This window comes from Anabrus simplex, chromosome 4 (genome assembly GCF_040414725.1).
Source record: "Anabrus simplex isolate iqAnaSimp1 chromosome 4, ASM4041472v1, whole genome shotgun sequence".
NCBI classification, from domain to species: Eukaryota; Metazoa; Arthropoda; class Insecta; order Orthoptera; family Tettigoniidae; genus Anabrus; species Anabrus simplex.
Window position 1 is genome coordinate 191,262,926 of NC_090268.1, and position 14,126 is coordinate 191,277,051.

The window sequence follows — 14,126 nt, forward strand, 5'->3', positions numbered from 1 at the left end:
GTGAGTAGTACCATATTTTGTGGAACCCCGTGAGTCTTCGCTACTTCTGATTAATACCCCAACATGACACATACCATAGTTCTATTTTACTCGCGACATGTACCATTCTGTGGGGCCTTAGACTTGGATTTTGCACCCCCTTTAGACACCAAGCATCATTGTGCTTTATAAGTGGTTCCTTGGTCGGTAATAATGTTATTTTCGATCTGTATTGAGTCCGATCCACTGGTTTTTGTTTGTTTGTTTTGTGTTTTGTTGAGTTCTTGTCCATCCATTCATTCTTCATGCCATATTTTATTTTTATTTTGGTCAGTGGATGCGTTTGCAATTTTTGTTCTTTCATTTCGTACCATTAGGGGGCGATGACCTCGATGTTAGGCCGCTTAAAACAACAAGCATCAATCAATCATCAATCTTTTCTCATTTATCCTCTTTACATGTCCAAACCATTTCAGTTTATTCCTATTAATTCAGTGATTTAACTTTTCTATTCCAATTTCCTTTCAAACATCTTCGTTTCTCACACTGTCTTTCCTATCATACTTCTCAGGCATTCCATTTCGTTGGTTTTAATTCTACCCTCATCCCTATTTGTCATGCTGAGGAAGTCTACGCGGTTGGGGATTCGAACCCCATTTTCGGCGGCCCTGAAGATGGTTAACCCATCATTTTCACATTAGACGAATACTGAGGCTGTACCTGAACAAAGGCCCCGGCCGCTTCCTTCCCACTCCTAGCTGTGCCGGTGCGACGTAAAGCAAATTGTAATAAAAAATATAAAATAACATTCAGCCCCTACCTCCCTGTGTGTACTTCCGGCGATCGTCTTACCGTGGTACACATCCTTACGGAGTGCCTGGACCTGACCAATCTGCGCCGTAGTCTAAAACTCCCGAGTACCAACTCCCTCATCCTACGAGATGACGACCAGTCAGCAGACATCGTCATCCGTTTTGTGACAGAGAGTAGATTTTTTATAGTGTATAAAAGTGCATTTTATATTAGTGTTAATTTTTTGTTAACCACGCTATTATCCCATTTACCCTATTTTAGTTTGTGTTTGGGTATTTCAATGTGTTATTTTAACTTTTAACTTGAATGATATATATATATATATATATATATATATATATATATATATATATATATATCACTGTACTTCAAGGCAATGCCTTATTCCATTGTAATCTATATTTTCTATCATTTTATCAGAAAATAAGGCGTTGCGAATTAGACCTGCTTATTATTTTAATGTCACAATCATTTTCATCGTCATTATTGCTTTGCATTCTAGTCATTGGATACACTTAAAAATTTTAATTATCATGGCATTTCGTTCCCCCTTAAACAACAAGCATCATCATCATCATCAAAGCCCAATGAATAGAATTTCTATATATGTTCTAATAATAAAAATAATAATGTTAATGTTATTTCTTTTACACCCCACTGACTCCAATATGCCGCAAATTTTAGCCTGCTGGAGTTCATCTTGCCTGCGTTAAATCAACCAATACTACGCTGACGAATTTGAACTTCTTCAAATACCCCCGTACTGAGCCGGGATCCATTTTGGGCTTCCTGATGACACGAGTGTTTTCGGGTAAAACAAACCTAGCCAAGGATTTACCTGTTTGGAAAGCCAACGCTCAATAACTTTCACCCTTCTCCCCGTCTACATGTTTCTGTATTTTAAGAGCACATGCGAATTTAACAAGTTTTGTCGTGGCAGAAATGAAAAGAGGTTTTTCTTTCTTCAGTGTCCCCGCAAGCTGTTCGCACAGAGCTGGCGTGCGGCTGGGCTGGTTGTAGGTAGCGCGGTGCCGCAGGGGTAGGCGGGCCCACCAAGTCACCGGTAACTGTGTCGTGCGCACAGCCAGGCTACCTTATCACACAGCTAATTAATCAGTCAATCACCGCACTTACCTAAACAAATATGAAGGGAATTCTCAGGCATGCGGCGACTGCACTCTCACGTTCAAGATAATAATCTTGACCAGCAGGCGTTAAAAAGCTTGTTCATTCTTGAAAACGAGTTCCCCGAAACTTAATTGTCTCCTAGGAGGTAAACATGCTCATCGAGGAAGAACATGGCAAAAGGATTATCAGTCAATTAGTCCATAGCAGAAAGTCCACTGCACAAACGTCCACGAACTCTAATACGGAGTATCAGAATGTCTTCAATTTCTACTACTACTACTACTACTACTACTACTACTACTACTACTACTACTACTACTACTACTACTACTAAAGTTACCGGGCGAGTTGGCGGTACGGTTAGGGCCGTGCAGCTGTGAGCTTACATCCGGGAGATAGTGGGTTCGAACCCCACTGTCGGCAGCCCTGAAGATGGTTTTCCGTGGTTTCCCATTTCCACACCAGGCAAATGCTGGGGCTGTACCTTTATTAAGGCCACGGCTACTTCCTTCCCATTCCTAGACCTCTCCTATCTCATAGTCGCCAAAAGACCTATACGTGTCGGTGCGACGTAAAACAAATTAAAAAATAATAATAATAATAATAATAATAATAATAATAATAATAATAATAATAATAATAATAATAATAATAATAGTAGTAGTAGTAGTATCGCTGGACAGAAGATTAGTCACCTCTTTGAGAAATCATTACAAGCATCAGTTAACACCGTGCAACTCGATCTTTGGACTTGATAACCGCCTGGATTTGGTTGGGAAGTGAGTCAACAAGGTTGTGCAGTTTCGTCGCATCCAGGTTAAGCCACTCGCTGAGGATCTGATTGCGCAATTCCATAAAATTGCGGAGATGCTGAAGTCGGCCTTTTACCTGCTGTTCCAATATATCCCACAGACTTTCAATGGAGTTCAAGTCAGGTGATTTTGCAGGCCAATTGAGATGTAATAGGGTGGTGGAGTGTTCATAAAACCAGTCACATATGTGCCTAGCCCGATGAACTTTGCTGTTGTCATCTCGAAATATTGGGGTATCGATAGCATGCTCATAATGCAGATGTTGACTGAAAGGCAACACCTGATCATCCAGAATGTTTAAATAAACATGGTGGTTCATGTTAGTGCTCACCTCAGTGTGCGATACGGAAAAACACCCCCAAAACATCACAGACCCACCTCCGGTTTGAACCTGATCTTGTGCACATCCAGGAGGAAACGCTTCATTTGGCCCTTGGTTCACCCGACGACGTGCGTCATTCGAATACAAGCAAAAAACGTGACTTGTCAGACAACATTACGTTCCGCCAGTCAGCTACTGTCCAGCCCATTGTAGACGCGCAGGATTATGTGCCTATGTGAGCAATGGCGAGGTGACATTAAATGCACTTCTCCCACTAACAGGTTAGGATGGACCTTCATTCCCTGACTGTAGCAATTCTTATCGGATATGGAAGCAATTTTGATTGCGTCCCAGGTGGCGGATAGGGGGGTCCTAACCGGCTTGCCGGCGGACTTGAGGGAAATAAAATACCTCTCGCGGACCAAACACACACCCCCTGTGGGTGGGGGAGGCAGACGAATAATACACCCACGGTATCCCCTGCCTGTCGTGCGAGGCGACTAAAAGGGGCGACCAAGGGCTGACTGAATTAGAACCATGAAACTAATTTTGAATCGTACCATCACGCGGGGAACACCATGGGTTGCCTGTACTTGCGAGTAGTACCACTAAATTCGGTACGAAATAGGTTTGTGATTAGTAGCAGTAAAAGCCTGGCCTGGTGGATTCCAGTACCCGTGCGTCGTACCCCTGTGTGCAACACCGCGGGTCTGGGCGTAGCCTGTGAGTTGTACCACTATATGAGCAGCACCGTGGGTCTGCTTTGCCTGTGATTAGTACCCACTGTGTGAGGAACACCACGGGAATACCGGCGCCCGTGTTTAGTACACCTAGGTGGGGAACCTTCTCGGTTTGCGTTGACTCTGAGTTGGGCCATTGTGTGAGACATACCATAGGTCTGCGTTACTTGTACGTATTGCAATACTTTTGAGTAGTACCATCTTTTGTGGAACACCGTGAGTCTTCGCTACTTCTGATTAATACCCCAACATGACACATACCATGGTTCTATTTTACTCGCGACATGTACCATTCTGTGGGGCCTTAGACGTGGATTTTGGACCCCCTTTAGTCACCAAGCATCATTGTGCTTTATAAGTGGTTCCTTGGTCGGTAATAATATTTTCGATCTGTATTGAGTCCGATCCACTGATTTTTGTTTGTTTGTTTTGTGTTTTGTTGAGTTCCTGTCCATCCATTCATTCTTCATGCCATATTTTATTTGTATTTTGGTCAGTGGATGCCTTTGCTATTTTTGTTCTTTCATTTCGTACCATTAGGGGCCGATGACCTCGATGTTAGGCCCCTTAAAACAACAAGCATCATCATCATCATCATCAGTATTCGAACCATGCAACTACATGTGATTAGTACCACCACGCGGAGAACACCAAGGGTCGCTTTTACTTGTGCGTAGTACCACTATATTAGGTACGAAATAGGTTTGTGATTAGTAGCACACAGGAGCACCGCGCGGTCGGCTTTTGCAGTACCTGTGATTAGTACCACCATATGAGCAGGACCATGGGATGATAGCTACTATGGTTCTGCCTTGCCTATGATTAGTACCCACTATATGAGGAACACCACGGGATAGGGAGAGGTCCCTGTGGTTAGTACTCTTATGTGATGAACATCATAGGTTTGCGTTGCCTGTGAATGGCGCCGCAGAGTGAGAAAAACATAGGTCTGTATTAATGTCGAATTTCATAAGCTTTGAGTAGTACAATAATGTGTGGAATACCGCAAGTCTCTGCTACCATTGATTAGTACCGCTACAGGACAGATACCATGGTTCTACATTACTAGCGATAAGTACCATTCTGAGGGGCCTTTGACTTATATTTTGGACCCATTTAGACACCAAGCATCCTCGATTTGCCTTGGAAGTGGTCCCTTGGTCAGTAATACTATTAACTATGATAGGTTTTTGAGTCGGATCCACTGATTGTTTTAAATTCATGTTCATTCATTCATTCATTCATTCATTCATTCATTCATTCATTCATTCGTTCATTCATTCTTCATGGCATTTTTTATTTTGGTCAGTGGATAATTTTGAACTTTTACTTTGTCGTTTCATTTCGTACCATTAGGGGCCGATGACCTCGATGTTAGGCCCCTTTAAACAAGCATCATCATCATCATCATCAATTTTGATTCACAAGCCGTGGAACGCGTCTCTGGTCCCTCTCAGTCAGGATCTTTTTCCGACCACAATTTTGACGTCGTGTTTCGTGGCCATGTGCAGTACACCACTGCTTGTAGACATATTGAACAGTCCTCTGCGAAACACCAACAAATCCAGCAACTCCACGCACCGTATGGCTGTGGGGACGGCCAAACCCTATTGCCCCTCTTTGCTACTCTGTCACATCCTTACATCCACCCGTGTTCACGTACACTATCCGCTGGAAACATCAATGTCCCACTGATCGCTACTGCCTTATGCTCACGTAGAGTGAGTGCGCGTGCGGTTGAGCACGGCCCTCGTTGTACAGGCTTAACGCTCCAGCTGTGCACTAGGGTGAATAACTTTTTGTCTGGTGAGCTGAATTGTCCGCCTCTGTAGTGTAGTGCTTAGTGTCTATACTTAATCTTCGTCATCTTTTTCCTCACGTTATTACCGTGTGCCAGAACGCTGCCTTCTATATACAGTACGGTAAGTACAAATGGCGTGTTTTAAATGAGTTTCCACTGTCTTTGACTGGCGTTTCGTCTACGTCGCAGCAAAGCCCCTCACACACGGTAACATCACTTAAGGCAGTGGAATTTGTATCTTGCGAATAATATTCCACGAACCTGCTACGCAGGCGTAGCAGGGGGAAAGGTGATACTCTCACGTGGCGCGTCCCAGGTGGCGGATAGGGGGGTCCTAACCGGCTTGCCGGCGGATTTGAGGGATATAAAATACCTCTCGCGGACCAAACACGCACCCCCTGTGGGTGGGGGAGGCAGACGAATAATACACCCACGGTATCCTCTGCCTGTCGTGAGAGGCGACTAAAAGGGGCGACCAAGGGATGATTGGATTAGAACTATGAAACTACTCTTGATTAGTACCACCATGGGTCGTTAATACTTGCGCGTAGTACCACTATGTTAGGTACCAAATAGGTTTGTGATTAGTAGGCTTTTACGGTACCTGTGATTAGTAGCACTATATGAGCGACACCAGGGTTCTGGCTGTCCTATGATTAGTACCCACTATATAAGGATCACCACGGGATAGTACGAGTCCCTGTGGTTAGTACACGTACGTGATGAAAACCATAGGTTTGCGTTGCCTGTAAATGGCGCCGCTATGTGTGAAACACCATAGGTCTGTATTACCTGTGCGAATTTCATTACCTGTGCGTAGTACCATAATGTGTAGAATACCGCGAGTCTACGATACTGTTGATTAGTACCGCACCATGTCAAATACCATGGTTCTACTTTCCACGCGATAAGTACTGTTATGAGAGTGCGATGACCTATATTTTGGACCCCTTTAGTATTGAGCTATAGAAGCAGCCCCTTGGTCAGTATTACTGTTGTTTTCCGTCAGTTTCTGAGACTGAGGCATTGCGGGTCGTCTCCAATGATTGTTTTAACTTCATATCCATCCGTTCATTTTTCGTCCTCACGTTTTGAATTCTGGTCAGTGGAGTATTTTTTATTTTTATTTTGTCATTGCATTTCGTCTCATTTCGTACCATCAGAGGCCGATGACCTCGATGTTAGGCCCCTTAAAACAACAAACATCATCATCATAAGCAAATAATATTTATGACCATACAATTGCGTGCTAAATCGGGGAACATTTCATTGGACGTAGACCTCGATAGCTGGGGCTATCTTGTGACTTAACGTGGGAATGTTGTGTGCTGGACCAGCTGCCATATTGTTCGACTTAGGTCATTTATCGGAACTCTTTACTTCTTCTGTGGGTGGAGTCAAAGGGTGCATTATCTCCACCCCCTCCATAGACTAAGGCTACTAAGAGGGGAACATGCAAAGAATCTGTACTCTCTCTCTCGTCTTCTAAGCACCAAACCATATCCATGATTCTATGCTTTTCTGTGTAGCGGAGAAATTTGCATATGTTATAGGACGTATTATGTTACGCTGACGTGGACACGCAAGCGAATAATTTTTGGTAAAAAATTACAAATTAATTGACGTGGACTAGTTTTATTCTATGCTCCTAAAATGTATTTCTACTAATGATTTCCGATCTATAGTTAATTATGCAATATATCAGCTTTTGTCTCTTTTTTTCCTGAGAAGTTCGAGTTTTGAATTTGGATGCAATCTGTAGACTATCTATCCGCAATATCATTTTTATTCGTACCCGTGAACATTTCGGATCGACAGTGGATCATTGTGGATCAGTGGATCATGTCATTGATTGATGCATTATTTATTCTGTTGGCTGATGTAGACATTCAGTGAGCTTGGCAGTAGATGTGCAACAGCATATGACCCGATGGGGGAACCAACAGGATACTATTCCACTCTTCAGTTCCCTAGATCGCTTGTCGAAAAAGCCTGGACTTTCTATGACAGCCGGTAGTTGAATTATTGAAGATCTAACCACTTTGGGCTGAGGATTCAAGAAACAAAATACCCTGAGGTGGGGGACACAGATGAACAATACACCCACGGTATACCCTGCCTGTCGTAAGAAGCGACTAAAAGGGGATACCAAGGTATGATTGAATTAGAACCATGAGACTACTTGTGATTAGTACCATCACGCGGGGAACACCAGGGCTTATGTTGCCTATGGTTAGTACCACTACATGAGTGACGCTGTGGGTCTGCGTTGCCTGTGCGACGTACATTACTTCTGAGTAGTACCATCATGTGTGGAACACCTTGAGTCTACGTTACTTTTGATTAGTAGCGTTACATGAGGAATACCATGGTTCTACTTTACTAGCGGTAAGTATCATTATGAATGGCCGTTGACCTGGATTTTGGACCCGTTTAGACAACAAGCATCATCGACTGAGGATTGTGCTTTGGAAGCAGCCCCTTGGTCAGTATATAGTATAGTTTAAAGATAGTTTCTGGGATGGTGGGACATTATGGGTCGGGTCAACTGATTGTTTTAAGTTTATAATCATGGTTAATCATCGTCTTTTTGAATTCTGGTAAGTGAATTGATTTTGGAATTATTTTTAACTTTCAATATTGTGAGCTGATTATTTTAAATTCATATTCATTCATTCATCCTTCAACATCACATTTTGAATTCTGTTCAGTGGATGAATTTCGGACTTTTAAATTGTCATTACATTTCGTACCATTAGGGGCCGGTGACCTAGGAGTTAGGCCACCTTAAACAATCATCATCATCATCATCATCATCATTATCACCATCATAATCATCACCATCATGATCAGGAAAGAAAACAAGGTACTTATTCGTAACGGCTCTATCACGTTTCAGAGATTCCTTTTTAATGATACGATGAGTGATTTGATCTATCTATCTATCTATCTATCTATCTATCTATCTATCTATCTATCTATCTATTTATCTATCTATCTGTCTGCGCATTACATTAATATTTTGTTGCTTACAGATTGGAGAAGTCCAACAACTGGGGTATAGATGGAAGATAACTGAATACAGTGTGCATTCTATGATTGCTGTGTCTTAAGCCAGCCATCCGGTTGCAAGGATGGTAAGTTTGCTACTTGAAAACTTAAACGGTTTTACTCAGCTGTAGTTAATTTGTACTCTGATCTCAGGAATGGTCTATCAGAAAGTAACTTTCAAGGACCATCATGTAACAATGAGGATTAACTATGCATTTGTGCTTCTAATGTTAACAGTAGAATAACTTACGGAAGTATTTATTTAGTTGTAATAAGATACCGGTAGGAAAAACTTTATTTTACACTGACTGCATAACAATACAAAATATAAAGAGTAAGAAAACAAACAATATCACTTTTTTACATCTTTAGAAAATAAATAACCTCTGTGGGTGGGGGACGCAGACGAAAACTACACCCACAGTATCTCCTGCCTGTCGTACGAGACGACTAACAGGGGTGACTACGGGATGATGACATTAGAACCATGATTAGTACTAGTACATGCGGAACACCATGGGTCGACGTTACTTACGACTAGTACCACCTTGCGGGGAAAACTATGGATCTACGTTATATAGGAGCAGTACCATTATGTGAGGAACACTATGGGTCTGAGTGTTATTTGTGATAGAGGTCATCATGTGTATTCCACTGATCGGTTCCACTGTGTTCAGAATGGGTCTGTGAGTAGTACCATTTTATGAGAAATACTATGGGTCTACGTTGCCTGTGGTTAGTACTACTAAGTGAGAAACACCTTGGGGTTGTCTGCGCTCGTAATACCTCTATGTGAGGAAAAACATTGGTCTGCGTTTCCTGAGAGTTGCATTATTTTGTGAGGAACACTATGGGTTTGTGTTGCCTATGGGCCTTACGATAATATGTGATACACCGTGGGTCTGCATTGCCTATGGTTAGTACCAATATGTGAGCGACGCCATGAGTATACGTGGCTTGAGATAAGTTCCACCAAGTGAGGAAAACCACGGGAATACCGCCGCCCGTGATTAGTCGCACAGTGTGAGGAGCACCGTGGGTCTACGTTGCTTATGTGCGAAACACCATGGGTTGTGTTACCTGCGAGCCGTGCCATTGTGTCTGACATACCATGGGTCTACATTACCTGTGATTAGTATCACCATGTGAGAGAAACCATGAGTCTACGTTACCTGTGATTAGTACACTGTAGGAGGAACACCATGGTTCTGCGTTACAACTGATTAGTACAATTATGAGAGGCCAATGACCTGGATTCTTGATCCCTTTAGGTAATGACCCCTAATGAGTATCATCCCAGTAATTAAGGCATTGTGAAGTGGCTCCACTGATTGTTTTTGTTTCACGATCATTTTCTTATCATTTGTTTTAGATTCTAGTCAGTGCACACATTTTAAAATTTTAATTTTCCTTTCGTTACATCTCGTACCATCAGTGGCCGATGACCTAGCTCTTAGGCCCCTTTAAACAACGAACATCATCATCATCATCATCATCATCATCATCATCATCATCATCATCATCATCATCAACATCATCACCGTCAGAAATTAAATAACAAGGAAGAAACGAGGCAAATGGATCGGAAGGCAGTAAATCCAATAAATCTCAATTAAGTAGCATCTTCGTCCGCCTCTGTCGTGTAGTGTTTAGAGTGATTAGCTGCCACCCCCGGAGGTCCGGGTTCGATTCCCGGCTCTGCCACGAAATTTGGAAAGTGGCACGAGGGCTGGAACGGGGTCCACTCAACCTCGGGAGGTCGACCCAGTAGAGGTGGGTTCGATTTATACCTCAGCCATCCTGGAAGTGGTTTTCCGTGGTTTCCCACTTCTCCTCCAGCCAAATACCGGGATGGTACTTAACTTACGGTCACGGCCGCTTCCTTTCCTCTTCCCTGTCTATCCCTTACAATCTTCCCATCGCCCACCAAGGCCTCTGTTCAGCATAACAGGTGAGGCCGCCTAGGCGAGGTACTGTCATCCTCTCCAGTTGTATCCCGACCCAGAGTCTGACGCTCAATGACACTGCCCTTGTGGCGGTAGAGGTGGGATGGATCCCTCGCTGAGTCCGAGGGAAAAACAAACCCTGGAGGATAAGCAGATTAAGAAAGGAAGAAAGTAGCATCTTCAAGAAAATATAGGGAATTGCAGAGGGGATTTAATCTTTTAGACTCTAGTGTACTTCAGTTGCTTATTTCCAATCTATGGATATTTAAACATACTTTCCCTCTTCTGAAAATCAAATGATCATAAATATGTCCCCCGGTCATGGCCATACCTGAACGGCTGCTAATTTCAGATGGCAACCAGCCATTAGAGATAGCCTGCACGGTTGCTAGGTAACATTGCCTTACATCACTGCCTGCACGGTTGCTAGGTAACATTGCCTTACATCACTGCCTGCACGGTTGCTCGGGTCACGCTTCCGTCACACGTTTTGTGGCGTTTCGTTACACAAATTTTCGCATGACTCCCTGCCATAAGGTATAATGATGTCAAGAACGGGTATGATCATGTTTTTGTCACTAGTAATGTTATCGCTAGGTTGCCAACAGAGAAGTTTTGAAGAGATGGTAGGGAATGTAGATGTCACTTTCATGCAGGGCATTTGTTGTTGTGGAAAGGCAGTAGGCTATGGGGAGTTGCTAGAGTGTTTGGTGTACACGAGGGACGATCGTACGTGGATGAACATGTAATGGGAAATGAGCAACATCAACACGTGTGCGAAGACAGCAGAGATCTGTGTACTGTAGACATTTACTGAGGTCCAAGGTGTTGAAATGACAAAATTTGTTTGCTACTAAACTGTCTCAGGTTGGGGTTAACGGGCTTTCACAGTATATGCAGAGAATGAGAATACGGGGTTAATTTTACTGACATTTGTTGGGGTAGCTGATGACGAAACGGGAGAGTAGAAATCAATGAAAGGAAGAACTTGGTACAGAGGTATAATTAAGGGGCATTTAAGTCAAAAATTTCAGTAAATCTGAGCAAACGTTTAAGAGACCTCTTGGCATGGGATATAACTTGATATATATGACAGAGGGCGAGGAGTAAGAGACTGGAATAATTTATCAAGGAAAATATTCAATAAATATCCAAGTACTTTGAAAATATTGAGGAAAATGCTAGGTAAACAAGTGATAGGGAATCTTCCACCTGGGACCATTGATGACTGATTGAAAATAAATTTGGTTTTCTGTCATGAATTATTTCAATATCTTTCACCTGAGTAACAACCTTCAGTGTAGTGCCGTTTATTTTGTACCTGTGGGTAAGCTCACATTCGTTTGGGCAGATCGATTTTTTAACAATTTATTCTGCATTCATTTTTCAGTTTCCGTCTCGTTACACGTCGTAGCACAAGTCCATAGCATTTTGAATGCTACCGGTATCACAATCGCTGCAGTTCACGATGTTTTTGTACATTTCTTACATCATATGCATATAGTATTATGGAACATATACTTCATCTTTGAGGCCATATACAAAAGGAAAAGAAAGAAGAGAAGCTGAAATGGTAGACTTCCTCGCTGTGGAACGCCAGACCAGATATTCAGCCATGAGGAGATAGAGCCAGGAAGTAAAGCTCGCTGTTGACGATTGAGAAGATAGCTTTCTATAATAGTTAGAAGGTTGCCATGTATGTTATACCTGTGGGATAGTTTTTTTATGAGCAGATTATGGTTTATAGGGACAAATACTTTAACCAGGTCAGTGTAAATGAAATCCGATTGCGTCTCGTTAGCGATGGTGGAGGTAGCATGAACCCACGAAGAAAGTTATAAGCCTGTATTTGAGAGACATAAAAATGTAGTTTACTGCGTCTTTTTTTTACAGCAAGGCCATTAATTATTGAAGGATCATGATATGCGTAATAACCCTATCAATATATATACGTATTCGAGGTAGCATGCATCCTCTATAGTAACGAGTGTGGTATGAAGCAGGTAGTCGATTAGTCGATGAAATACTGTATGTTGCAAACGCATCGTAGCAAGCACAAATCTTATTCACAATCACCAGTATTTGAATATAGGATATAGCGGCCAAATGTCAAAGCTGGATACCGAGCAAGTGTCAGGGCGGTTTGGGTCATGTAGCCCTCAGCGTGCATTCGGGAGGCAGTGGGTTCGAATCCCACTGTCGGTAGCCCTGAATATGTTTTTCCATCATCATCAGTGTTCTGCCATACGGCAGGTCTTCACATCACAGCTCTCCACGCAATCCTGTCTCTTGCCACCCTCTTTGTTTCCTCATACTTGTATTCTATCCTGATACTGTCCAGCATCTGATATCTTCTCCCTCCTTTTTGTCTTTTTCCATTTACCGTTCCTTCTATAGCAACTACAAGCAAGCACTCTATTCACATCCAATGACCAATCCAACTGTGCTTTCTCTTCTTGATTACTTTCAATATATTTCTCTCTTCCCCAACTCTTCTCAAGACTTCTCCATTGTTTACTTTTTCTATCCATTGTATACTTTTCATTCTCCTCCAAATCCACATCTCAAATGTTTCCAGTCTTCTTTCGTCCTCTTTTCTAAATGTCCATGTCTCAGCTCCATACAGTACCACGCTCCATGCAAAGCACTTCACGAATCGCTTCTTCAAGTATCTATCCATACCCCCACAGAAAGTCTACTCTTCTTATTAAATGCTTCCTTCGCAATCGCAGTACGAGTTTTCACCTCTCGACTGCACCTTATGTCCTCTGTTATTACACTTCCCAAGTATTTGAAAGCATTCACCTGTTCTATTATTTACTGCCCTAATTTTATGGTTGTCTTCACTTTTATTGTGCTTATCACCATACATTTTGTCTTTTCCTTATTAATTATAATTCCAAATGCTTCACAGACAGCATTTAGATCAGTTAGCATCGCCATCATAGCTCGTTCACCCTCTGCCAGTAGGAACATGTAATCAGCAAATCGAATGCGTTCTATTCTCCTACCACCAACTTTCACTCCTCTTTTTCCATTCGTGCATTTCTGGATAATCTCTTACAATTACATGTTAAAAAGTATGGGAGAGAGACAGCAGCGTTGTCTTACCCCCCTTCCAATTGTGGTTTCCTCTGTCATCTCATTCCCTATCTGCACTCTTATCTTCTGCTGTAGATACAGATTCTTAATCAGCCTTCTCTCCTTCCAGTCGACTCTGTTCCTGCTTAGAATGTCCATTAACTTTTTCCACTGTACTCTCTCAAAAGCGTTTTCTAGGTCAATGGACGCGGCATATATTTCTCTTCCTCTTTCAATGTATCTTTCACCTAAGGTTCTTAATAAAACAATAGTCCCTTGTTCTTTTACCTCTCATGAAGCCATACTGTTCCTCAGAGATACAGATGTCTAGCCTTCCACGAAGTATTCTGTTCAATACTCTCAGTAATACTTTGGCTGCATGTGTGATCAGACTGATGGTTCTAAAATCTTCACGTTTATTTGAAATATTTTTCTTTTCAATCGGTACCATTA

General features: G+C 42.3%; 1 long non-coding RNA gene across 1 annotated transcript in view; it reads left to right on the forward strand.

The window, feature by feature from the left end:
* Positions 1-8,654: 8,654 nt before the first annotated feature.
* LOC136872560 (uncharacterized) overlaps positions 8,655-14,126 on the forward strand; it is a 45,411-nt gene continuing 39,939 nt past the window's right edge. Inside the window, exon 1 of the long non-coding RNA XR_010859953.2 lies at positions 8,655-8,732. This is a non-coding gene — a long non-coding RNA (uncharacterized lncRNA). The remainder of the gene's footprint in view (positions 8,733-14,126) is intronic.